Source organism: Lissotriton helveticus, chromosome 1_2 (genome assembly GCF_964261635.1).
Source record: "Lissotriton helveticus chromosome 1_2, aLisHel1.1, whole genome shotgun sequence".
Lineage (NCBI taxonomy): Eukaryota > Metazoa > Chordata > Amphibia > Caudata > Salamandridae > Lissotriton > Lissotriton helveticus.
Window position 1 is genome coordinate 337,844,698 of NC_136058.1, and position 24,600 is coordinate 337,869,297.

Consider the following 24,600-nt stretch of genomic DNA (forward strand, 5'->3'; position numbering starts at 1 on the left):
AGCTGCAAATGGTAAAGTGAGCTGATTATATAGATATATATATATAAATATATATATTGATAGTTAGAAAGATAGCCAGATAGACAGATCGATAGATAGATATTTATTTCAATGAAATAATTTCTTGATAAAACTGATTGTTTTTGGCTAGGAATTTCTGTATTGTAATATTTATGAAAAAAGATTACTTGTCCTAACCAAAAGCAGGAAATCTGCCTATTACAATACTGTGAATTGATCGAGGGTATGCCTTAACCCCAAGGAGGTGAGCACTGTTTAACTGATGCCAATAAGTCCTCATTAGTATAGTGGTCAGTATCCCCGCCTGTCACGCGGGAGACCGGGGTTCAATTCCCCGACGGGAAGGCGATTCCTTTTATTCACACAATTAAATAAAATGATGTACTTTCTAACATTGTAAAATATATCTGTCATTATCCTTGCCTATTCCGATAGAGAAAAAAGGTTGAATTCACTGATGGCCAAAATGCTTACTGATGTGTTAGCTGAAATTCATAATATGCTCTGAATATTTCAATATGCACCGGCGTACCATCAAAAACACTTTACATCTGCATTCTCTTGGAAAATGAGATGAAGCAGTGGTTAATCCTAGGCTGCTGTTCCACTTCATTGGCACCATTTACAAGTAGAATGACTGCTTTTGGTTAGTAGTGACCCCTGGTGGCTAATAGTTATAAGCTGCAAATGGTAAAGTGAGCTGATTATATAGATATATATATATAAATATATATATTGATAGTTAGAAAGATAGCCAGATAGACAGATCGATAGATAGATATTTATTTCAATGAAATAATTTCTTGATAAAACTGATTGTTTTTGGCTAGGAATTTCTGTATTGTAATATTTAGGAAAAAAGATTACTTGTCCTAACCAAAAGCAGCAAATCTGCCTATTACAATACTGTGAATTGATCGAGGGTATGCCTTAACCCCAAGGAGGTGAGCACTGTATAACTGATGCCAATAAGTCCTCGTTAGTATAGTGGTCAGTATCCCCGCCTGTCACGCGGGAGACCGGGGTTCAATTCCCTGACGGGAAGGCGATTCTTTTTATTCACACAATTAAATAAAATGATGTACTTTCTAACATTGTAAAATGTATCTGTCATTATCCTTGCCTATTCCGATAGAGAAAAAAGGTTGAATTCACTGATGGCCAAAATGCTTACTGATGTGTTAACTGAAATTTATAATATGCTCTGAATATTTCAATATGCACAGGCGTACCATCAAAAACACTTTACATCTGCATTCTCTTGGAAAATGAGATGAAGCAGTGGTGAATCCTAGGCTGCTGTTCCACTCGATTGGCACAATTTACAAGTAGAATGACTGCTTTTGGTTAGTAGTGACCCCTGGTGGCTAATAGTAATAAGCTGCAAATGGTAAAGTGAGCTGATTATATAGATATATATATATAAATATATATATTGATAGTTAGAAAGATAGCCAGATAGACAGATCGATAGATAGATATTTATTTCAATGAAATAATTTCTTGATAAAACTGATTGTTTTTGGCTAGGAATTTCTGTATTGTAATATTTAGGAAAAAAGATTACTTGTCCTAACCAAAAGCAGCAAATCTGCCTATTACAATACTGTGAATTGATCGAGGGTATGCCTTAACCCCAAGGAGGTGAGCACTGTTTAAGTGATGCTAATAAGTCCTCGTTAGTATAGTGGTCAGTATCCCCGCCTGTCACGCGGGAGACCGGGGTTCAATTCCCCGAGGGGAAGGCGAATCTTTTTATTCACACAATTAAATAAAATGATGTACTTTCTAACATTGTAAAATATATCTGTCATTATCCTTGCCTATTCCGATTGAGAAAAAAGGTGGAATTCACAGATGGCCAAAATGCTTACTGATGTGTTAACTGAAATTCATAATATGCTCTGAATAATTCAATATGCACAGGAGTACCATCAAAAACACTTTACATCTGCATTCTCTTGGAAAAAGGAGATGAAGCAGTGGTGAATCCTAGGCTGCTGTTCCACTCGATTGGCACCATTTACAAGTAGAATGACTGCTTTTGGTTAGTAGTGACCCCTGGTGGCTAATAGTTATAAGCTGCAAATGGTAAAGTGAGCTGATTATATAGATATATATATATAAATATATATATTGATAGTTAGAAAGATAGCCAGATAGACAGATCGATAGATAGATATTTATTTCAATGAAATAATTTCTTGATAAAACTGATTGTTTTTGGCTAGGAATTTCTGTATTGTAATATTTAGGAAAAAAGATTACTTGTCCTAACCAAAAGCAGCAAATCTGCCTATTACAATACTGTGAATTGATCGAGGGTATGCCTTAACCCCAAGGAGGTGAGCACTGTTTAACTGATGCCAATAAGTCCTCGTTAGTATAGTGGTCAGTATCCCCGCCTGTCACGCGGGAGACCGGGGTTCAATTCCCCGACGGGGAGGCGATTCCTTTTATTCACACAATTAAATAAAATGATGTACTTTCTAACATTGTAAAATATATCTGTCATTATCCTTGCCTTTTCCGATAGAGAAAAAAGGTTGAATTCACTGATGGCCAAAATGCTTACTGATGTGTTAACTGAAATTCATAATATGCTCTGAATATTTCAATATGCACAGGCGTACCATCAAAAACACTTTACATCTGCATTCTCTTGGAAAATGAGATGAAGCAGTGGTGAATCCTAGGCTGCTGTTCCACTCGATTGGCACAATTTACAAGTAGAATGACTGCTTTTGGTTAGTAGTGACCCCTGGTGGCTAATAGTTATAAGCTGCAAATGGTAAAGTGAGCTGATTATATATATATATATATATATATATATATATATATATATATAATATATATATTGATAGTTAGAAAGATAGCCAGATAGACAGATCGATAGATAGATATTTATTTCAATGAAATAATTTCTTGATAAAACTGATTGTTTTTGGCTAGGAATTTCTGTATTGTAATATTTAGGAAAAAAGATTACTTGTCCTAACCAAAAGCAGCAAATCTGCCTATTACAATACTGTGAATTGATCGAGGGTATGCCTTAACCCCAAGGAGGTGAGCACTGTTTAACTGATGCTAATAAGTCCTCGTTAGTATAGTGGTCAGTATCCCCGCCTGTCACGCGGGAGACCGGGGTTCAATTCCCCGACGGGAAGGCGTTTCTTTTTATTCACTCAATTAAATAAAATGATGTACTTTCTAACATTGTAAAATATATCTGTCATTATCCTTGCCTATTCCGATTGAGAAAAAAGGTGGAATTCACCGATGGCCAAAATGCTTACTGATGTGTTAACTGAAATTCATAATATGCTCTGAATATTTCAATATGCACAGGCGTACCATCAAAAACACTTTACATCTGCATTCTCTTGGAAAAAGGAGATGAAGCAGTGGTGAATCCTAGGCTGCTGTTCCACTCGATTGGCACCATTTACAAGTAGAATGACTGCTTTTGGTTAGTAGTGACCCCTGGTGGCTAATAGTTATAAGCTGCAAATGGTAAAGTGAGCTGATTATATAGATATATATATATAAATATATATATTGATAGTTAGAAAGATAGCCAGATAGACAGATCGATAGATATTTATTTCAATGAAATAATTTCTTGATAAAACTGATTGTTTTTGGCTAGGAATTTCTGTATTGTAATATTTAGGAAAAAAGATTACTTGTCCTAACCAAAAGCAGGAAATCTGCCTATTACAATACTGTGAATTGATCGAGGGTATGCCTTAACCCCAAGGAGGTGAGCACTGTTTAACTGATGCCAATAAGACCTCGTTAGTATAGTGGTCAGTATCCCCGCCTGTCACGCGGGAGACCGGGGTTCAATTCCCCGACGGGAAGGCGATTCCTTTTATTCACACAATTAAATAAAATGATGTACTTTCTAACATTGTAAAATATATCTGTCATTATCCTTGCCTATTCCGATAGAGAAAAAAGGTTGAATTCACTGATGGCCAAAATGCTTACTGATGTGTTAGCTGAAATTCATAATATGCTCTGAATATTTCAATATGCACCGGCGTACCATCAAAAACACTTTACATCTGCATTCTCTTGGAAAATGAGATGAAGCAGTGGTGAATCCTAGGCTGCTGTTCCACTCGATTGGCAAGATTTACAAGTAGAATGACTGCTTTTGGTTAGTAGTGACCCCTGGTGGCTAATAGTTATAAGCTGCAAATGGTAAAGTGAGCTGATTATATAGATATATATATATATAAATATATATATTGATAGTTAGAAAGATAGCCAGATAGACAGATCGATAGATAGATATTTATTTCAATGAAATAATTTCTTGATAAAACTGATTGTTTTTGGCTAGGAATTTCTGTATTGTAATATTTAGGAAAAAAGATTACTTGTCCTAACCAAAAGCAGCAAATCTGCCTATTACAATACTGTGAATTGATCGAGGGTATGCCTTAACCCCAAGGAGGTGAGCACTGTTTAACTGATGCCAATAAGTCCTCGTTAGTATAGTGGTCAGTATCCCTGCCTGTCACGCGGGAGACCGGGGTTCAATTCCCTGACGGGGAGGCGATTCCTTTTATTCACACAATTAAATAAAATGATGTACTTTCTAACATTGTAAAATTTATCTGTCATTATCCTTGCCTATTCCGATAGAGAAAAAAGGTTGAATTCACTGATGGCCAAAATGCTTACTGATGTGTTAACTGAAATTCATAATATGCTCTGAATATTTCAATATGCACAGGCGTACCATCAAAAACACTTTACATCTGCATTCTCTTGGAAAATGAGATGAAGCAGTGGTGAATCCTAGGCTGCTGTTCCACTCGATTGGCACAATTTACAAGTAGAATGACTGCTTTTGGTTAGTAGTGACCCCTGGTGGCTAATAGTTATGAGCTGCAAATGGTAAAGTGAGCTGGTTATATAGATATATATATATAAATATATATATTGATAGTTTGAAAGATAGCCAGATAGACAGATCGATAGATAGATATTTATTTCAATGAAATAATTTCTTGATAAAACTGATTGTTTTTGGCTAGGAATTTCTGTATTGTAATATTTAGGAAAAAAGATTACTTGTCCTAACCAAAAGCAGCAAATATGCCTATTACAATACTGTGAATTGATCGAGGGTATGCCTTAACCCCAAGGAGGTGAGCACTGTTTAACTGATGCTAATAAGTCCTCGTTAGTATAGTGGTCAGTATCCCCGCCTGTCACGCGGGAGACCGGTGTTCAATTCCCCGACGGGAAGGCGATTCATTTTATTCACACAATTAAATAAAATGATGTACTTTCTAACATTGTAAAATATATCTGTCATTATCCTTGCCTATTCCGATTTAGAAAAAAGGTGGAATTCACCGATGGCCAAAATGCTTACTGATGTGTTAACTGAAATTCATAATATGCTCTGAATATTTCAATATGCACAGGCGTACCATCAAAAACACTTTACATCTGCATTCTCTTGGAAAATGAGATGAAGCAGTGGTGAATCCTAGGCTGCTGTTCCACTCGATTGGCACCATTTACAAGTAGAATGCCTGCTTTTGGTTAGTAGTGACTCCTGGTGGCTAATAGTTATGAGCTGCAAATGGTAAAGTGAGCTGATTATATAGATATATATATATAAATATATATATTGATAGTTAGAAAGAAAGCCAGATAGACAGATCGATAGATAGATATTTATTTCAATGAAATAATTTCTTGATAAAACTGATTGTTTTTGGCTAGGAATTTCTGTATTGTAATATTTAGGAAAAAAGATTACTTGTCCTAACCAAAAGCAGCAAATCTGCCTATTACAATACTGTGAATTGATCGAGGGTATGCCTTAACCCCAAGGAGGTGAGCACTGTTTAACTGATGCCAATAAGTCCTCGTTAGTATAGTGGTCAGTATCCCCGCCTGTCACGCGGGAGACCGGGGTTCAATTCCCCGACGGGGAGGCGATTCCTTTTATTCACACAATTAAATAAAATGATGTACTTTCTAACATTGTAAAATATATCTGTCATTATCCTTGCCTATTCCGATAGAGAAAAAAGGTTGAATTCACTGATGGCCAAAATGCTTACTGATGTGTTAACTGAAATTCATAATATGCTCTGAATATTTCAATATGCACAGGCGTACCATCAAAAACACTTTACATCTGCATTCTCTTGGAAAATGAGATGAAGCAGTGGTGAATCCTAGGCTGCTGTTCCACTCGATTGGCACAATTTACAAGTAGAATGACTGCTTTTGGTTAGTAGTGACCCCTGGTGGCTAATAGTTATAAGCTGCAAATGGTAAAGTGAGCTGATTATATAGATATATATATATAAATATATATATTGATAGTTAGAAAGATAGCCAGATAGACAGATCGATAGATAGATATTTATTTCAATGAAATATTTTCTTGATAAAACTGATTGTTTTTGGCTAGGAATTTCTGTATTGTAATATTTAGGAAAAAAGATTACTTGTCCTAACCAAAAGCAGCAAATCTGCATATTACAATACTGTGAATTGATCAAGGGTATGCCTTAACCCCAAGGAGGTGAGCACTGTTTAACTGATGCTAATAAGTCCTCGTTAGATTAGTGGTCAGTATCCCCGCCTGTCACGCGGGAGACCGGGGTTCAATTCCCCGACGGGAAGGCGATTCTTTTTATTCACACAATTAAATAAAATGATGTACTTTCTAACATTGTAAAATATATCTGTCATTATCCTTGCCTATTCTGATTGAGAAAAAAGGTGGAATTCACCGATGGCCAAAATGCTTACTGATGTGTTAACTGAAATTCATAATATGCTCTGAATATTTCAATATGCACAGGCGTACCATCAAAAACACTTTACATCTGCATTCTCTTGGAAAAAGGAGATGAAGCAGTGGTGAATCCTAGGCTGCTGTTCCACTCGATTGGCACCATTTACAAGTAGAATGACTGCTTTTGGTTAGTAGTGACCCCTGGTGGCTAATAGTTATAAGCTGCAAATGGTGAAGTGAGCTGATTATATAGATATATATATATAAATATATATATTGATAGTTAGAAAGATAGCCAGATAGACAGATCGATAGATAGATATTTATTTCAATGAAATAATTTCTTGATAAAACTGATTGTTTTTGGCTAGGAATTTCTGTATTGTAATATTTAGGAAAAAAGATTACTTGTCCTAACCAAAAGCAGCAAATCTGCCTATTACAATACTGTGAATTGATCGAGGGTATGCCTTAACCCCAAGGAGGTGAGCACTGTTTAACTGATGCCAATAAGTCCTCATTAGTATAGTGGTCAGTATCCCCGCCTGTCACGCGGGAGACCGGGGTTCAATTCCCCGACGGGGAGGCGATTCCTTTTATTCACACAATTAAATAAAATGATGTACTTTCTAACATTGTAAAATATATCTGTCACTATCCTTGCCTATTCCGATTGAGAAAAAAGGTGGAATTCACCGATGGCCAAAATGCTTACTGATGTGTTAACTGAAATTCATAATATGCTCTGAATATTTCAATATGCACAGGCGTACCATCAAAAACACTTTACATCTGCATTCTCTTGGAAAATGAGATGAAGCAGTGGTGAATCCTAGGCTGCTGTTCCACTCGATTGGCACCATTTACAAGTAGAATGACTGCTTTTGGTTAGTAGTGACCCCTGGTGGCTAATAGTTATAAGCTGCAAATGGTAAAGTGAGCTGATTATATAGATATATATATATATATAAATATATATATTGATAGTTAGAAAGATAGCCAGATAGACAGATCGATAGATAGATATTTATTTCAATGAAATAATTTCTTGATAAAACTGATTGTTTTTGGCTAGGAATTTCTGTATTGTAATATTTAGGAAAAAAGATTACTGGTCCTAACCAAAAGCAGCAAATCTGCCTATTACAATACTGTGAATTGATCGAGGGTATGCCTTAACCCCAAGTAGGTGAGCACTGTTTAACTAATGCCAATAAGTCCTCGTTAGTATAGTGGTCAGTATCCCCGCCTGTCACGCGGGAGACCGGGGTTCAATTCCCCGACGGGAAGGCGATTCCTTTTATTCACACAATTAAATAAAATGATGTACTTTCTAACATTGTAAAATATATCTGTCATTATCCTTGCCTATTCCGATAGAGAAAAAAGGTTGAATTCACTGATGGCCAAAATGCTTACTGATGTGTTAACTGAAATTCATAATATGCTCTGAATATTTCAATATGCACAGGCGTACCATCAAAAACACTCTACATCTGCATTCTCTTGGAAAATGAGATGAAGCAGTGGTGAATCCTAGGCTGCTGTTCCACTCGATTGGCACAATTTACAAGTAGAATGACTGCTTTTGGTTAGTAGTGACCCCTGGTGGCTAATAGTTATAAGCTGCAAATGGTAAAGTGAGCTGATTATATAGATATATATATATAAATATATATATTGATAGTTAGAAAGATAGCCAGATAGACAGATCGATAGATATTTATTTCAATGAAATAATTTCTTGATAAAACTGATTGTTTTTGGCTAGGAATTTCTGTATTGTAATATTTAGGAAAAAAGATTACTTGTCCTAACCAAAAGCAGGAAATCTGCCTATTACAAGACTGTGAATTGATCGAGGGTATGCCTTAACCCCAAGGAGGTGAGCACTGTTTAACTGATGCCAATAAGTCCTCGTTAGTATAGTGGTCAGTATCCCCGCCTGTCACGCGGGAGAACGGGGTTCAATTCCCCGACGGGAAGGCGGTTCCTTTTATTCACACAATTAAATAAAATGATGTACTTTCTAACATTGTAAAATATATCTGTCATTATCCTTGCCTATTCCGATAGAGAAAAAAGGTTGAATTCACTGATGGCCAAAATGCTTACTGATGTGTTAGCTGAAATTCATAATATGCTCTGAATATTTCAATATGCACCGGCGTACCATCAAAAACACTTTACATCTGCATTCTCTTGGAAAATGAGATGAAGCAGTGGTGAATCCTAGGCTGCTGTTCCACTCGATTGGCACCATTTACAAGTAGAATGACTGCTTTTGGTTAGTAGTGACCCCTGGTGGCTAATAGTTATAAGCTGCAAATGGTAAAGTGAGCTGATTATATAGATATATATATATAAATATATATATTGATAGTTAGAAAGATAGCCAGATAGACAGATCGATAGATAGATATTTATTTCAATGAAATAATTTCTTGATAAAACTGATTGTTTTTGGCTAGGAATTTCTGTATTGTAATATTTAGGAAAAAAGATGACTTGTCCTAACCAAAAGCAGCAAATCTGCCTATTACAATACTGTGAATTGATTGAGGGTATGCCTTAACCCCAAGGAGGTGAGCACTGTTTAACTGATGCCAATAAGTCCTCGTTAGTATAGTGGTCAGTATCCCTGCCTGTCACGCGGGAGACCGGGTTTCAATTCCCCGACAGGGAGGCGATTCCTTTTATTCACACAATTAAATAAAATGATGTACTTTCTAACATTGTAAAATATATCTGTCATTATCCTTGCCTATTCCGATAGAGAAAAAAGGTTGAATTCACTGATGGCCAAAATGCTTACTGATGTGTTAACTGAAATTCATAATATGCTCTGAATATTTCAATATGCACAGGCGTACCATCAAAAACACTTTACATCTGCATTCTCTTGGAAAATGAGATGAAGCAGTGGTGAATCCTAGGCTGCTGTTCCACTCGATTGGCACAATTTACAAGTAGAATGACTGCTTTTGGTTAGTATTGACCCCTGGTGGCTAATAGTTATAAGCTGCAAATGGTACAGTGAGCTGATTTTATATATATATATATATATATATATATATATATATATATATATATATATATATATATATACATATATATATATATATGTATATATATATATATATATTCACCACGAATGCCTCTTGCAATGGAGAGTCACACACGATGTCCTGCCCTCCGGCTTATTTTAGCAGTCAGCGTTTCAAGTGCGCGTTTGTTTTGTACAGCTTGCCAACGCGTTTCAGGGTCACAGCCCCTTCTTCCTGGGCGGCGATTCATCACACAAGACGCCAGCACATTGGGTTTGACGAACTTTAATCACATGCCTTCCTAATGGGTGTGTCCGTTTGGCGCCCATGGCATTATGGGGCATGTAGTTCAAGGTGCCAGCAATTTAGTCCAGTTTACGGATAGTTCAAGTATGTTTCCTCGCATTTCATTATTTATTTACAATCTCTTTATATATATATATAAATATATATATTGATAGTTAGAAAGATAGCCAGATAGACTGATCGATAGATAGATATTTATTTCAATGAAATAATTTCTTGATAAAACTGATTGTTTTTGGCTAGGAATTTCAGTATTGTAATATTTAGGAAAAAAGATGACTTGTCCTAACCAAAAGCAGCAAATCTGCCTATTACAATACTGTGAATTGATCGAGGGTATGCCTTAACCCCAAGGAGGTGAGCACTGTTTAACTGATGCCAATAAGTCCTCGTTAGTATAGTGGTCAGTATCCCCGCCTGTCACGCGGGAGACCGGGGTTCAATTCCCCGACGGGGAGGCGATTCATTTTATTCACACAATTAAATAAAATGATGTACTTTCTAACATTGTAAAATATATCTGTCATTATCCTTGCCTATTCCGATTGAGAAAAAAGGTGGAATTCACCGATGGCCAAAATGCTTACTGAAGTGTTAACTGAAATTCATAATATGCTCTGAATATTTCAATATGCACAGGCGTACCATCAAAAACACTTTACATCTGCATTCTCTTGGAAAATGAGATGAAGCAGTGGTGAATCCTAGGCTGCTGTTCCACTCGATTGGCACAATTTACAAGTAGAATGACTGCTTTTGGTTAGTAGTGACCCCTGGTGGCTGATAGTTATAAGCTGCAAATGGTAAAGTGAGCTGATTATATAGATATATATATATAAATATATATATTGATAGTTAGAAAGATAGCCAAATAGATAGATCGATAGATAGATATTTATTTCAATGAAATAATTTCTTGATAAAACTGATTATTTTTGGCTAGGAATTTCTGTATTGTAATATTTAGGAAAAAAGATTACTTGTCCTAACCAAAAGCAGCAAATCTGCCTATTACAATACTGTGAATTGATCGAGGGTATGCCTTAACCCCAAGGAGGTGAGCACTGTTTAACTGATGCCAATAAGTCCTCATTAGTATAGTGGTCAGTATCCCCGCCTGTCACGCGGGAGACCGGGGTTCAATCCCCGACGGGGAGGCGATTCATTTTATTCACACAATTAAATAAAATGATGTACTTTCTAACATTGTAAAATATATCTGTCATTATCCTTGCCTATTCTGATTGAGAAAAAAGGTTGAATTCACTGATGGCCAAAATGCTTACTGATGTGTTAACTGAAATTCAGAATATGCTCTGAATATTTCAATATGCACAGGCGTACCATCAAAAACACTTTACATCTGCATTCTCTTGGAAAATGAGATGAATCAGTGGTGAATCCTAGGCTGCTGTTCCACTCGATTGGCACAATTTACAAGTAGAATGACTGCTTTTGGTTAGTAGTGACCAATGGTGGCTAATAGTTATAAGCTGCAAATGGTAAAGTGAGCTGATTATATAGATATATATATATATAAATATATATATTGATAGTTAGAAAGATAGCCAGATAGACAGATCGATAGATAGATATTTATTTCAATGAAATAATTTCTTGATAAAACTGATTGCTTTTGGCTAGGAATTTCTGTATTGTAATATTTAGGAAAAAAGATGACTTGTCCTAACCAAAAGCAGCAAATCTGCCTATTACAATACTGTGAATTGATCGAGGGTATGCCTTAACCCCAAGGAGGTGAGCACTGTTTAACTGATGCCAATAAGTCCTCGTTAGTATAGTGGTCAGTATCCCCGCCTGTCAAGCGGGAGACCGGGGTTCAATTCCCCGACGGGGAGGCGATTCATTTTATTCACACAATTAAATAAAATGATGTACTTTCTAACATTGTAAAATATATCTGTCATTATCCTTGCCTATTCTGATTGAGAAAAAAGGTTGAATTCACTGATGGCGAAAATGCTTACTGATGTGTTAACTGAAATTCAGAATATGCTCTGAATATTTCTATATGCACAGGCGTACCATCAAAAACACTTTACATCTGCATTCTCTTGGAAAATGAGATGAATCAGTGGTGAATCCTAGGCTGCTGTTCCACTCGATTGGCACAATTTACAAGTAGAATGACTGCTTTTGGTTAGTAGTGACCCCTGGTGGCTAATAGTTATAAGCTGCAAATGGTAAAGTGAGCTGATTATATAGATATATATATATAAATATATATATTGATAGTTAGAAAGATAGCCAGATAGACAGATCGATGGATAGATATTTATTTCAATGAAATAATTTCTTGATAAAACTGATTGCTTTTGGCTAGGAATTTCTGTATTGTAATATTTAGGAAAAAAGATGACTTGTCCTAACCAAAAGCAGCAAATCTGCCTATTACAATACTGTGAATTGATCGAGGGTATGCCTTAACCCCAAGGAGGTGAGCACTGTTTAACTGATGCCAATAAGTCCTCATTAGTATAGTGGTCAGTATCCCCGCCTGTCACGCGGGAGACCGGGGTTCAATTCCCCGACGGGGAGGCGATTCCTTTTATTCACACAATTAAATAAAATGATGTACTTTCTAACATTGTAAAATATATCTGTCATTATCCTTGCCTATTCCGATTGAGAAAAAAAGTTGAATTCAGTGATGGCCAAAATGCTTACTGATGTGTTAACTGAAATTCAGAATATGCTCTGAATATTTCAATATGCACAGGCGTACCATCAAAAACACTTTACATCTGCATTCTCTTGGAAAATGAGATGAAGCAGTGGTGAATCCTAGGCTGCTGTTCCACTCGATTGGCACAATTTACAAGTAGAATGACTGCTTTTGGTTAGTAGTGACCCCTGGTGGCTAATAGTTATAAGCTGCAAATGGTAAAGTGAGCTGATTTTATATATATATATATATATATATATATATATATATATATATATATATATATATATATATATATATATATATATAAATATATATAATGATAGTTAGAAAGATAGCCAGATAGACAGATCGATAGATAGATATTTATTTCAATGAAATAATTTCTTGATAAAACTGATTGTTTTTGGCTAGGAATTTCTGTATTGTAATATTTAGGAAAAAAGATGACTTGTCCTAACCAAAAGCAGCAAATCTGCCTATTACAATACTGTGAATTGATCGAGGGTATGCCTTAACCCCAAGGAGGTGAGCACTCTTTAACTGATGCCAATAAATCCTCATTAGTATAGTGGTCAGTATCCCCGCCTGTCACGCGGGAGACCGGGGTTCAATTCCCCGACGGGGAGGAGATTCCTTTTATTCACACAATTAAATAAAATGATGTACTTTCTAACATTGTAAAATATATCTGTCATTATCCTTGCCTATTTCGATTGAGAAAAAAGGTGGAATTCACCGATGGCCAAAATGCTTACTGAAGTGTTAACTGAAATTCATATGCTCTGAATATTTCAATATGCACAGGCGTACCATCAAAAACACTTTACATCTGCATTCTCTTGGAAAATGAGATGAAGCAGTGGTGAATCCTAGGCTGCTGTTCCACTCGATTGGCACAATTTACAAGTAGAATGACTGCTTTTGGTTAGTAGTGACCCCTGGTGGCTAATAGTTATAAGCTGCAAATGGTAAAGTGAGCTGATTATATAGATATATATATATAAATATATATATTGATAGTTAGAAAGATAGCCAGATAGACAGATCGATAGATAGATATTTATTTCAATGAAATAATTTCTTGATAAAACTGATTGTTTTTGGCTAGGAATTTCTGTATTGTAATATTTAGGAAAAAAGATTACTTGTCCTAACCAAAAGCAGCAAATCTGCCTATTACAATACTGTGAATTGATCGAGGGTATGCCTTAACCCCAAGGAGGTGAGCACTGTTTAACTGATGCTAATAAGTCCTCGTTAGTATAGTGGTCAGTATCCCCGCCTGTCACGCGGGAGACCGGGGTTCAATTCCCCGACGGGAAGGCGTTTCTTTTTATTCACTCAATTAAATAAAATGATGTACTTTCTAACATTGTAAAATATATCTGTCATTATCCTTGCCTATTCCGATTGAGAAAAAAGGTGGAATTCACCGATGGCCAAAATGCTTACTGATGTGTTAACTGAAATTCATAATATGCTCTGAATATTTCAATATGCACAGGCGTACCATCAAAAACACTTTACATCTGCATTCTCTTGGAAAAAGGAGATGAAGCAGTGGTGAATCCTAGGCTGCTGTTCCACTCGATTGGCACCATTTACAAGTAGAATGACTGCTTTTGGTTAGTAGTGACCCCTGGTGGCTAATAGTTATAAGCTGCAAATGGTAAAGTGAGCTGATTATATAGATATATATATATAAATATATATATTGATAGTTAGAAAGATAGCCAGATAGACAGATCGATAGATATTTATTTCAATGAAATAATTTCTTGATAAAACTGATTGTTTTTGGCTAGGAATTTCTGTATTGTAATATTTAGGAAAAAAGATTACTTGTCCTAACCAAAAGCAGGAAATCTGCCTATTACAATACTGTGAATTGATCGAGGGTATGCCTTAACCCCAAGGAGGTGAGCACTGTTTAACTGATGCCAATAAGACCTCGTTAGTATAGTGGTCAGTATCCCCGCCTGTCACGCGGGAGACCGGGGTTCAATTCCCCGACGGGAAGGCGATTCCTTTTATTCACACAATTAAATAAAATGATGTACTTTCTAACATTGTAAAATATATCTGTCATTATCCTTGCCTATTCCGATAGAGAAAAAAGGTTGAATTCACTGATGGCCAAAATGCTTACTGATGTGTTAGCTGAAATTCATAATATGCTCTGAATATTTCAATATGCACCGGCGTACCATCAAAAACACTTTACATCTGCATTCTCTTGGAAAATGAGATGAAGCAGTGGTGAATCCTAGGCTGCTGTTCCACTCGATTGGCAAGATTTACAAGTAGAATGACTGCTTTTGGTTAGTAGTGACCCCTGGTGGCTAATAGTTATAAGCTGCAAATGGTAAAGTGAGCTGATTATATAGATATATATATATATAAATATATATATTGATAGTTAGAAAGATAGCCAGATAGACAGATCGATAGATAGATATTTATTTCAATGAAATAATTTCTTGATAAAACTGATTGTTTTTGGCTAGGAATTTCTGTATTGTAATATTTAGGAAAAAAGATTACTTGTCCTAACCAAAAGCAGCAAATCTGCCTATTACAATACTGTGAATTGATCGAGGGTATGCCTTAACCCCAAGGAGGTGAGCACTGTTTAACTGATGCCAATAAGTCCTCGTTAGTATAGTGGTCAGTATCCCTGCCTGTCACGCGGGAGACCGGGGTTCAATTCCCTGACGGGGAGGCGATTCCTTTGATTCACACAATTAAATAAAATGATGTACTTTCTAACATTGTAAAATTTATCTGTCATTATCCTTGCCTATTCCGATAGAGAAAAAAGGTTGAATTCACTGATGGCCAAAATGCTTACTGATGTGTTAACTGAAATTCATAATATGCTCTGAATATTTCAATATGCACAGGCGTACCATCAAAAACACTTTACATCTGCATTCTCTTGGAAAATGAGATGAAGCAGTGGTGAATCCTAGGCTGCTGTTCCACTCGATTGGCACAATTTACAAGTAGAATGACTGCTTTTGGTTAGTAGTGACCCCTGGTGGCTAATAGTTATGAGCTGCAAATGGTAAAGTGAGCTGGTTATATAGATATATATATATAAATATATATATTGATAGTTTGAAAGATAGCCAGATAGACAGATCGATAGATAGATATTTATTTCAATGAAATAATTTCTTGATAAAACTGATTGTTTTTGGCTAGGAATTTCTGTATTGTAATATTTAGGAAAAAAGATTACTTGTCCTAACCAAAAGCAGCAAATATGCCTATTACAATACTGTGAATTGATCGAGGGTATGCCTTAACCCCAAGGAGGTGAGCACTGTTTAACTGATGCTAATAAGTCCTCGTTAGTATAGTGGTCAGTATCCCCGCCTGTCACGCGGGAGACCGGTGTTCAATTCCCCGACGGGAAGGCGATTCATTTTATTCACACAATTAAATAAAATGATGTACTTTCTAACATTGTAAAATATATCTGTCATTATCCTTGCCTATTCCGATTTAGAAAAAAGGTGGAATTCACCGATGGCCAAAATGCTTACTGATGTGTTAACTGAAATTCATAATATGCTCTGAATATTTCAATATGCACAGGCGTACCATCAAAAACACTTTACATCTGCATTCTCTTGGAAAATGAGATGAAGCAGTGGTGAATCCTAGGCTGCTGTTCCACTCGATTGGCACCATTTACAAGTAGAATGACTGCTTTTGGTTAGTAGTGACTCCTGGTGGCTAATAGTTATGAGCTGCAAATGGTAAAGTGAGCTGATTATATAGATATATATATATAAATATATATATTGATAGTTAGAAAGAAAGCCAGATAGACAGATCGATAGATAGATATTTATTTCAATGAAATAATTTCTTGATAAAACTGATTGTTTTTGGCTAGGAATTTCTGTATTGTAATATTTAGGAAAAAAGATTACTTGTCCTAACCAAAAGCAGCAAATCTGCCTATTACAATACTGTGAATTGATCGAGGGTATGCCTTAACCCCAAGGAGGTGAGCACTGTTTAACTGATGCCAATAAGTCCTCGTTAGTATAGTGGTCAGTATCCCCGCCTGTCACGCGGGAGACCGGGGTTCAATTCCCCGACGGGGAGGCGATTCCTTTTATTCACACAATTAAATAAAATGATGTACTTTCTAACATTGTAAAATATATCTGTCATTATCCTTGCCTATTCCGATAGAGAAAAAAGGTTGAATTCACTGATGGCCAAAATGCTTACTGATGTGTTAACTGAAATTCATAATATGCTCTGAATATTTCAATATGCACAGGCGTACCATCAAAAACACTTTACATCTGCATTCTCTTGGAAAATGAGATGAAGCAGTGGTGAATCCTAGGCTGCTGTTCCACTCGATTGGCACAATTTACAAGTAGAATGACTGCTTTTGGTTAGTAGTGACCCCTGGTGGCTAATAGTTATAAGCTGCAAATGGTAAAGTGAGCTGATTATATAGATATATATATATAAATATATATATTGATAGTTAGAAAGATAGCCAGATAGACAGATCGATAGATAGATATTTATTTCAATGAAATATTTTCTTGATAAAACTGATTGTTTTTGGCTAGGAATTTCTGTATTGTAATATTTAGGAAAAAAGATTACTTGTCCTAACCAAAAGCAGCAAATCTGCATATTACAATACTGTGAATTGATCAAGGGTATGCCTTAACCCCAAGGAGGTGAGCACTGTTTAACTGATGCTAATAAGTCCTCGTTAGATTAGTGGTCAGTATCCCCGCCTGTCACGCGGGAGACCGGGGTTCAATTCCCCGACGGGAAGGCGATTCTTTTTATTCACACAATTAAATAAAATGATGTACTTTCTAACATTGTAAAATATATCTGTCATTATCCTTGCCTATTCTGATTGAGAAAAAAGGTGGAATTCACCGATGGCCAAAATGCTTACTGATGTGTTAACTGAAATTCATAATATGCTCTGAATATTTCAATATGCACAGGCGTACCATCAAAAACACTTTACATCTGCATTCTCTTGGAAAATGAGATGAAGCAGTGGTGAATCCTAGGCTGCTGTTCCACTCGATTGGCACCATTTACAAGTAGAATGACTGCTTTTGGTTAGTAGTGACCCCTGGTGGCTAATAGTTATAAGCTGCAAATGGTAAAGTGAGCTGATTATATAGATATATATATATATATAAATATATATATTGATAGTTAGAAAGATAGCCAGATAGACAGATCGATAGATAGATATTTATTTCAATGAAATAATTTCTTGATAAAACTGATTGTTTTTGGCTAGGAATTTCTGTATTGTAATATTTAGGAAAAAAGATTACTGGTCCTAACCAAAAGCAGCAAATCTGCCTATTACAATACTGTGAATTGATCGAGGGTATGCCTTAACCCCAAGTAGGTGAGCACTGTTTAACTAATGCCAATAAGTCCTCGTTAGTATAGTGGTCAGTATCCCCGCCTGTCACGCGGGAGACCGGGGTTCAATTCCCCGACGGGAAGGCGATTCCTTTTATTCACACAATTAAATAAAATGATGTACTTTCTAACATTGTAAAATATATCTGTCATTATCCTTGCCTATTCCGATAGAGAAAAAAGGTTGAATTCACTGATGGCCAAAATGCTTACTGATGTGTTAACTGAAATTCATAATATGCTCTGAATATTTCAATATGCACAGGCGTACCATCAAAAACACTCTACATCTGCATTCTCTTGGAAAATGAGATGAAGCAGTGGTGAATCCTAGGCTGCTGTTCCACTCGATTGGCACAATTTACAAGTAGAATGACTGCTTTTGGTTAGTAGTGACCCCTGGTGGCTAATAGTTATAAGCTGCAAATGGTAAAGTGAGCTGATTATATAGATATATATATATAAATATATATATTGATAGTTAGAAAGATAGCCAGATAGACAGATCGATAGATATTTATTTCAATGAAATAATTTCTTGATAAAACTGATTGTTTTTGGCTAGGAATTTCTGTATTGTAATATTTAGGAAAAAAGATTACTTGTCCTAACCAAAAGCAGGAAATCTGCCTATTACAAGACTGTGAATTGATCGAGGGTATGCCTTAACCCCAAGGAGGTGAGCACTGTTTAACTGATGCCAATAAGTCCTCGTTAGTATAGTGGTCAGTATCCCCGCCTGTCACGCGGGAGAACGGGGTTCAATTCCCCGACGGGAAGGCGGTTCCTTTTATTCACACAATTAAATAAAATGATGTACTTTCTAACATTGTAAAATATATCTGTCATTATCCTTGCCTATTCCGATAGAGAAAAAAGGTTGAATTCACTGATGGCCAAAATGCTTACTGATGTGTTAGCTGAAATTCATAATATGCTCTGAATATTTCAATATGCACCGGCGTACCATCAAAAACACTTTACATCTGCATTCTCTTGGAAAATGAGATGAAGCAGTGGTGAATCCTAGGCTGCTGTTCCACTCGATTGGCACCATTTACAAGTAGAATGACTGCTTTTGGTTAGTAGTGACCCCTGGTGGCTAATAGTTATAAGCTGCAAATGGTAAAGTGAGCTGATTATATAGATATATATATATAAATATATATATTGATAGTTAGAAAGATAGCCAGATAGACAGATCGATAGATAGATATTTATTTCAATGAAATAATTTCTTGATAAAACTGATTGTTTTTGGCTAGGAATTTCTGTATTGTAATATTTAGGAAAAAAGATGACTTGTCCTAACCAAAAGCAGCAAATCTGCCTATTACAATACTGTGAATTGATCGAGGGTATGCCTTAACCCCAAGGAGGTGAGCACTGTTTAACTGATGCCAATAAGTCCTCGTTAGTATAGTGGTCAGTATCCCTGCCTGTCACGCGGGAGACCGGGTTTCAATTCCCCGACAGGGAGGCGATTCCTTTTATTCACACAATTAAATAAAATGATGTACTTTCTAACATTGTAAAATATATCTGTCATTATCCTTGCCTATTCCGATAGAGAAAAAAGGTTGAATTCACTGATGGCCAAAATGCTTACTGATGTGTTAACTGAAATTCATAATATGCTCTGAATATTTCAATATGCACAGGCGTACCATCAAAAACACTTTACATCTGCATTCTCTTGGAAAATGAGATGAAGCAGTGGTGAATCCTAGGCTGCTGTTCCACTCGATTGGCACAATTTACAAGTAGAATGACTGCTTTTGGTTAGTATTGACCCCTGGTGGCTAATAGTTATAAGCTGCAAATGGTACAGTGAGCTGATTTTATATATATATATATATATATATATATATATATATATATATATATATACATATATATATATATATGTATATATATATATATATATTCACCACGAATGCCTCTTGCAATGGAGAGTCACACACGATGTCCTGCCCTCCGGCTTATTTTAGCAGTCAGCGTTTCAAGTGCGCGTTTGTTTTGTACAGCTTGCCAACGCGTTTCAGGGTCACAGCCCCTTCTTCCTGGGCGGCGATTCATCACACAAGACGCCAGCACATTGGGTTTGACGAACTTTAATCACATGCCTTCCTAATGGGTGTGTCCGTTTGGCGCCCATGGCATTATGGGGCATGTAGTTCAAGGTGCCAGCAATTTAGTCCAGTTTACGGATAGTTCAAGTATGTTTCCTCGCATTTCATTATTTATTTACAATCTCTTTATATATATATATAAATATATATATTGATAGTTAGAAAGATAGCCAGATAGACTGATCGATAGATAGATATTTATTTCAATGAAATAATTTCTTGATAAAACTGATTGTTTTTGGCTAGGAATTTCAGTATTGTAATATTTAGGAAAAAAGATGACTTGTCCTAACCAAAAGCAGCAAATCTGCCTATTACAATACTGTGAATTGATCGAGGGTATGCCTTAACCCCAAGGAGGTGAGCACTGTTTAACTGATGCCAATAAGTCCTCGTTAGTATAGTGGTCAGTATCCCCGCCTGTCACGCGGGAGACCGGGGTTCAATTCCCCGACGGGGAGGCGATTCATTTTATTCACACAATTAAATAAAATGATGTACTTTCTAACATTGTAAAATATATCTGTCATTATCCTTGCCTATTCCGATTGAGAAAAAAGGTGGAATTCACCGATGGCCAAAATGCTTACTGAAGTGTTAACTGAAATTCATAATATGCTCTGAATATTTCAATATGCACAGGCGTACCATCAAAAACACTTTACATCTGCATTCTCTTGGAAAATGAGATGAAGCAGTGGTGAATCCTAGGCTGCTGTTCCACTCGATTGGCACAATTTACAAGTAGAATGACTGCTTTTGGTTAGTAGTGACCCCTGGTGGCTGATAGTTATAAGCTGCAAATGGTAAAGTGAGCTGATTATATAGATATATATATATAAATATATATATTGATAGTTAGAAAGATAGCCAAATAGATAGATCGATAGATAGATATTTATTTCAATGAAATAATTTCTTGATAAAACTGATTATTTTTGGCTAGGAATTTCTGTATTGTAATATTTAGGAAAAAAGATTACTTGTCCTAACCAAAAGCAGCAAATCTGCCTATTACAATACTGTGAATTGATCGAGGGTATGCCTTAACCCCAAGGAGGTGAGCACTGTTTAACTGATGCCAATAAGTCCTCATTAGTATAGTGGTCAGTATCCCCGCCTGTCACGCGGGAGACCGGGGTTCAATCCCCGACGGGGAGGCGATTCATTTTATTCACACAATTAAATAAAATGATGTACTTTCTAACATTGTAAAATATATCTGTCATTATCCTTGCCTATTCTGATTGAGAAAAAAGGTTGAATTCACTGATGGCCAAAATGCTTACTGATGTGTTAACTGAAATTCAGAATATGCTCTGAATATTTCAATATGCACAGGCGTACCATCAAAAACACTTTACATCTGCATTCTCTTGGAAAATGAGATGAATCAGTGGTGAATCCTAGGCTGCTGTTCCACTCGATTGGCACAATTTACAAGTAGAATGACTGCTTTTGGTTAGTAGTGACCAATGGTGGCTAATAGTTATAAGCTGCAAATGGTAAAGTGAGCTGATTATATAGATATATATATATATAAATATATATATTGATAGTTAGAAAGATAGCCAGATAGACAGATCGATAGATAGATATTTATTTCAATGAAATAATTTCTTGATAAAACTGATTGCTTTTGGCTAGGAATTTCTGTATTGTAATATTTAGGAAAAAAGATGACTTGTCCTAACCAAAAGCAGCAAATCTGCCTATTACAATACTGTGAATTGATCGAGGGTATGCCTTAACCCCAAGGAGGTGAGCACTGTTTAACTGATGCCAATAAGTCCTCGTTAGTATAGTGGTCAGTATCCCCGCCTGTCAAGCGGGAGACCGGGGTTCAATTCCCCGACGGGGAGGCGATTCATTTTATTCACACAATTAAATAAAATGATGTACTTTCTAACATTGTAAAATATATCTGTCATTATCCTTGCCTATTCTGATTGAGAAAAAAGGTTGAATTCACTGATGGCGAAAATGCTTACTGATGTGTTAACTGAAATTCAGAATATGCTCTGAATATTTCTATATGCACAGGCGTACCATCAAAAACACTTTACATCTGCATTCTCTTGGAAAATGAGATGAATCAGTGGTGAATCCTAGGCTGCTGTTCCACTCGATTGGCACAATTTACAAGTAGAATGACTGCTTTTGGTTAGTAGTGACCCCTGGTGGCTAATAGTTATAAGCTGCAAATGGTAAAGTGAGCTGATTATATAGATATATATATATAAATATATATATTGATAGTTAGAAAGATAGCCAGATAGACAGATCGATGGATAGATATTTATTTCAATGAAATAATTTCTTGATAAAACTGATTGCTTTTGGCTAGGAATTTCTGTATTGTAATATTTAGGAAAAAAGATGACTTGTCCTAACCAAAAGCAGCAAATCTGCCTATTACAATACTGTGAATTGATCGAGGGTATGCCTTAACCCCAAGGAGGTGAGCACTGTTTAACTGATGCCAATAAGTCCTCATTAGTATAGTGGTCAGTATCCCCGCCTGTCACGCGGGAGACCGGGGTTCAATTCCCCGACGGGGAGGCGATTCCTTTTATTCACACAATTAAATAAAATGATGTACTTTCTAACATTGTAAAATATATCTGTCATTATCCTTGCCTATTCCGATTGAGAAAAAAAGTTGAATTCAGTGATGGCCAAAATGCTTACTGATGTGTTAACTGAAATTCAGAATATGCTCTGAATATTTCAATATGCACAGGCGTACCATCAAAAACACTTTACATCTGCATTCTCTTGGAAAATGAGATGAAGCAGTGGTGAATCCTAGGCTGCTGTTCCACTCGATTGGCACAATTTACAAGTAGAATGACTGCTTTTGGTTAGTAGTGACCCCTGGTGGCTAATAGTTATAAGCTGCAAATGGTAAAGTGAGCTGATTTTATATATATATATATATATATATATATATATATATATATATATATATATATATATATATAAATATATATAATGATAGTTAGAAAGATAGCCAGATAGACAGATCGATAGATAGATATTTATTTCAATGAAATAATTTCTTGATAAAACTGATTGTTTTTGGCTAGGAATTTCTGTATTGTAATATTTAGGAAAAAAGATGACTTGTCCTAACCAAAAGCAGCAAATCTGCCTATTACAATACTGTGAATTGATCGAGGGTATGCCTTAACCCCAAGGAGGTGAGCACTCTTTAACTGATGCCAATAAATCCTCATTAGTATAGTGGTCAGTATCCCCGCCTGTCACGCGGGAGACCGGGGTTCAATTCCCCGACGGGGAGGAGATTCCTTTTATTCACACAATTAAATAAAATGATGTACTTTCTAACATTGTAAAATATATCTGTCATTATCCTTGCCTATTTCGATTGAGAAAAAAGGTGGAATTCACCGATGGCCAAAATGCTTACTGAAGTGTTAACTGAAATTCATATGCTCTGAATATTTCAATATGCACAGGCGTACCATCAAAAACACTTTACATCTGCATTCTCTTGGAAAATGAGATGAAGCAGTGGTGAATCCTAGGCTGCTGTTCCACTCGATTGGCACAATTTACAAGTAGAATGACTGCTTTTGGTTAGTAGTGACCCCTGGTGGCTAATAGTTATAAGCTGCAAATGGTAAAGTGAGCTGATTATATAGATATATATATATAAATATATATATTGATAGTTAGAAAGATAGCCAGATAGACAGATCGATAGATAGATATTTATTTCAATGAAATAATTTCTTGATAAAACTGATTGTTTTTGGCTAGGAATTTCTGTATTGTAATATTTAGGAAAAAAGATTACTTGTCCTAACCAAAAGCAGCAAATCTGCCTATTACAATACTGTGAATTGATCGAGGGTATGCCTTAACCCCAAGGAGGTGAGCACTGTTTAACTGATGCTAATAAGTCCTCGTTAGTATAGTGGTCAGTATCCCCGCCTGTCACGCGGGAGACCGGGGTTCAATTCCCCGACGGGAAGGCGTTTCTTTTTATTCACTCAATTAAATAAAATGATGTACTTTCTAACATTGTAAAATATATCTGTCATTATCCTTGCCTATTCCGATTGAGAAAAAAGGTGGAATTCACCGATGGCCAAAATGCTTACTGATGTGTTAACTGAAATTCATAATATGCTCTGAATATTTCAATATGCACAG

General features: G+C 36.0%; 12 non-coding genes across 12 annotated transcripts; all 12 read left to right on the forward strand.

The window, feature by feature from the left end:
- Positions 1-2,395: 2,395 nt before the first annotated feature.
- Positions 2,396-2,467, forward strand: TRNAD-GUC (transfer RNA aspartic acid (anticodon GUC)). Its single transcript has one exon. It is a non-coding gene; the product is annotated as a tRNA-Asp (tRNA).
- A 649-nt stretch (positions 2,468-3,116) lies between these two features.
- Positions 3,117-3,188, forward strand: TRNAD-GUC (transfer RNA aspartic acid (anticodon GUC)). Its single transcript has one exon. It is a non-coding gene; the product is annotated as a tRNA-Asp (tRNA).
- Positions 3,189-5,915: 2,727 nt separating this feature from the next.
- Positions 5,916-5,987, forward strand: TRNAD-GUC (transfer RNA aspartic acid (anticodon GUC)). Its single transcript has one exon. It is a non-coding gene; the product is annotated as a tRNA-Asp (tRNA).
- Positions 5,988-8,020: 2,033 nt separating this feature from the next.
- Positions 8,021-8,092, forward strand: TRNAD-GUC (transfer RNA aspartic acid (anticodon GUC)). Its single transcript has one exon. It is a non-coding gene; the product is annotated as a tRNA-Asp (tRNA).
- A 2,449-nt stretch (positions 8,093-10,541) lies between these two features.
- Positions 10,542-10,613, forward strand: TRNAD-GUC (transfer RNA aspartic acid (anticodon GUC)). The gene has a single exon. It is a non-coding gene; the product is annotated as a tRNA-Asp (tRNA).
- Positions 10,614-11,942: 1,329 nt separating this feature from the next.
- Positions 11,943-12,014, forward strand: TRNAD-GUC (transfer RNA aspartic acid (anticodon GUC)). Its single transcript has one exon. It is a non-coding gene; the product is annotated as a tRNA-Asp (tRNA).
- Positions 12,015-14,095: 2,081 nt separating this feature from the next.
- On the forward strand, positions 14,096-14,167 carry TRNAD-GUC (transfer RNA aspartic acid (anticodon GUC)). The gene has a single exon. It is a non-coding gene; the product is annotated as a tRNA-Asp (tRNA).
- A 2,727-nt stretch (positions 14,168-16,894) lies between these two features.
- On the forward strand, positions 16,895-16,966 carry TRNAD-GUC (transfer RNA aspartic acid (anticodon GUC)). Its single transcript has one exon. It is a non-coding gene; the product is annotated as a tRNA-Asp (tRNA).
- Positions 16,967-18,298: 1,332 nt separating this feature from the next.
- On the forward strand, positions 18,299-18,370 carry TRNAD-GUC (transfer RNA aspartic acid (anticodon GUC)). Its single transcript has one exon. It is a non-coding gene; the product is annotated as a tRNA-Asp (tRNA).
- A 2,437-nt stretch (positions 18,371-20,807) lies between these two features.
- On the forward strand, positions 20,808-20,879 carry TRNAD-GUC (transfer RNA aspartic acid (anticodon GUC)). Its single transcript has one exon. It is a non-coding gene; the product is annotated as a tRNA-Asp (tRNA).
- Positions 20,880-22,208: 1,329 nt separating this feature from the next.
- Positions 22,209-22,280, forward strand: TRNAD-GUC (transfer RNA aspartic acid (anticodon GUC)). Its single transcript has one exon. It is a non-coding gene; the product is annotated as a tRNA-Asp (tRNA).
- A 2,067-nt stretch (positions 22,281-24,347) lies between these two features.
- Positions 24,348-24,419, forward strand: TRNAD-GUC (transfer RNA aspartic acid (anticodon GUC)). The gene has a single exon. It is a non-coding gene; the product is annotated as a tRNA-Asp (tRNA).
- The last annotated feature ends 181 nt before the right edge of the window (positions 24,420-24,600 follow it).